Genomic DNA, 2,553 nt, shown 5'->3' on the forward strand with positions numbered 1-2,553 from the left:
AATAATGCCCATGGAAGTAGGAGCTCCTACTTCCAAAGGGGCAAGTCAGCGGGAGCAGCCACTTGGCCTATTCGGCCAAGTTTCACTGTTCCCCGGCCACACTTGGCTGTAGGTCCCGGAGAGGAATAATGCCCATGGAAGTAAGAGCTCCTACCTCCAAAGGGGCAAGTCAGCGGGAGAAGCCACTTGGCCTATCCGGCCACATGTCACTGTCCCCCGGCCAAGCTTGGCTGTAGGTCCGGGGAGGAATAATGCCCATGGAAGTAGGAGCTCCTACTTCCAAAGGGGCAAGTCAGCGGAAGAAGCCACTAGTTCTATCCGGCCAAGAGTCACTGTTCCCCGGCCTTACTTGGCAGTAGGTCCCGGGGAGGAATAATGCCCATGGAAGTAGGAGCTCCTACTTCCAAAGGGGCAAGTCAGCGGGAGAAGCCACTTGGCCTATCCGGCCAAGAGTCACTGTTCCCCGGCCACTCTTGGCAGTAGGTCCCGGGGAGGAATAATGCCCATGGAAGTAGGAGCTCCTACTTCCAAAGGGGCAAGTCAGCGGGAGAAGCCACTAGTTCTATCCGGCCAAGAGTCACTGTTCCCCGGCTACACTTGGCAGTAGGTCCCGGGGAGGAATAATGCCCATGGAAGTAGGAGCTACTACCTCCAAAGGGTGAAGACACTTGGCTCTAAGTCCCCGAGAGGTATACTGCCCATGGGAGTAAGAGCTCCTACTTCCAAAGGGGCAAGTCAGCGGGAGAAGCCACTTGGCCTACCCGGCCAAGAGTCACTGTTCCCCGGCCACACTTGGCAGTAGGTCCCGGGGAGGAATAATGCCCATGGAAGTAGGAGCTCCTACTTCCAAAGGGGCAAGTCAGCGGGAGAAGCCACTTGGCCTACGCGGCCAAGAGTCACTGTTCCCCGGCCACACTTGGCAGTAGGTCCCGGGGAGGAATAATGCCCATGGAAGTAGGAGCTCCTACTTCCAAAGGGGCAAGTCAGCGGGAGAAGCCACTTGGCCTATCCAACCACATGTCACTGTCCCCCGGCCACACTTGGCTGTAGGTCCCGGGGAGGAATAATGCCCATGGAAGTAGGAGCTCCTACTTCCAAAGGGGCAAGTCAGCGGAAGAAGCCACTAGTTCTATCCGGCCAAGAGTCACTGTTCCCCGGCCTTACTTGGCAGTAGGTCCCGGGGAGGAATAATGCCCATGGAAGTAGGAGCTCCTACTTCCAAAGGGGCAAGTCAGCGGGAGAAGCCACTTGGCCTATCCGGCCAAGAGTCACTGTTCCCCGGCCACACTTGGCAATAGGTCCCGGGGAGGAATAATGCCCATGGAAGTAGGAGCTCCTACTTCCAAAGGGGCAAGTCAGCGGGAGAAGCCACTAGTTCTATCCGGCCAAGAGTCACTGTTCCCCGGCTACACTTGGCAGTAGGTCCCGGGGAGGAATAATGCCCATGGAAGTAGGAGCTACTACCTCCAAAGGGTGAAGACACTTGGCTCTAAGTCCCCGAGAGGTATACTGCCCATGGGAGTAAGAGCTCCTACTTCCAAAGGGGCAAGTCAGCGGGAGAAGCCACTTGGCCTACCCGGCCAAGAGTCACTGTTCCCCGGCCACACTTGGCAGTAGGTCCCGGGGAGGAATAATGCCCATGGAAGTAGGAGCTCCTACTTCCAAAGGGGCAAGTCAGCGGGAGAAGCCACTTGGCCTACCCGGCCAAGAGTCACTGTTCCCCGGCCACACTTGGCAGTAGGTCCCAAGGAGGAATAATGCCCATGGAAGTAGGAGCTCCTACTTCCAAAGGGGCAAGTCAGCGGGAGAAGCCACTTGGCCTATCCGGCCACATGTCACTGTCCCCCGGCCACACTTGGCTGTAGGTCCCGGGGAGGAATAATGCCCATGGAAGTAGGAGCTCCTACTTCCAAAGGGGCAAGTCAGCGGAAGAAGCCACTAGTTCTATCCGGCCAAGAGTCACTGTTCCCCGGCCTTACTTGGCAGTAGGTCCCGGGGAGGAATAATGCCCATGGAAGTAGGAGCTCCTACTTCCAAAGGGGCAAGTCAGCGGGAGAAGCCACTTGGCCTATCCGGCCAAGAGTCACTGTTCCCCGGCCACACTTGGCAATAGGTCCCGGGGAGGAATAATGCCCATGGAAGTAGGAGCTCCTACTTCCAAAGGGGCAAGTCAGCGGGAGAAGCCACTAGTTCTATCCGGCCAAGAGTCACTGTTCCCCGGCCACACTTGGCAGTAGGTCCGTAGGTCCCGGGAGGAATAATGCCCATGGAAGTAGGAGCTACCACCTCCAAAGGGTGAAGACACTTGGCTCTAAGTCCCGAGAGGTATACTGCCCATGGGAGTAAGAGCTCCTACTTCCAAAGGGGCAAGTCAGCGGGAGAAGCCACTTGGCCTATCCGGCCAAGGAGTCACTGTTCCCCGGCCACACTTGGCAGTAGGTCCCGGAGAGGAATAGTGCCCATGGAAGTAGGAGCTCCTACTTCCAAAGGGGCAAGTCAGCGGGAGAAGCCACTTGGCCTACACGGCCAAGAGTCACTGTTCCCCGGCCACAC

Source organism: Engystomops pustulosus, unplaced genomic scaffold (assembly GCF_040894005.1).
Source record: "Engystomops pustulosus unplaced genomic scaffold, aEngPut4.maternal MAT_SCAFFOLD_422, whole genome shotgun sequence".
Taxonomy (NCBI): Eukaryota; Metazoa; Chordata; class Amphibia; order Anura; family Leptodactylidae; genus Engystomops; species Engystomops pustulosus.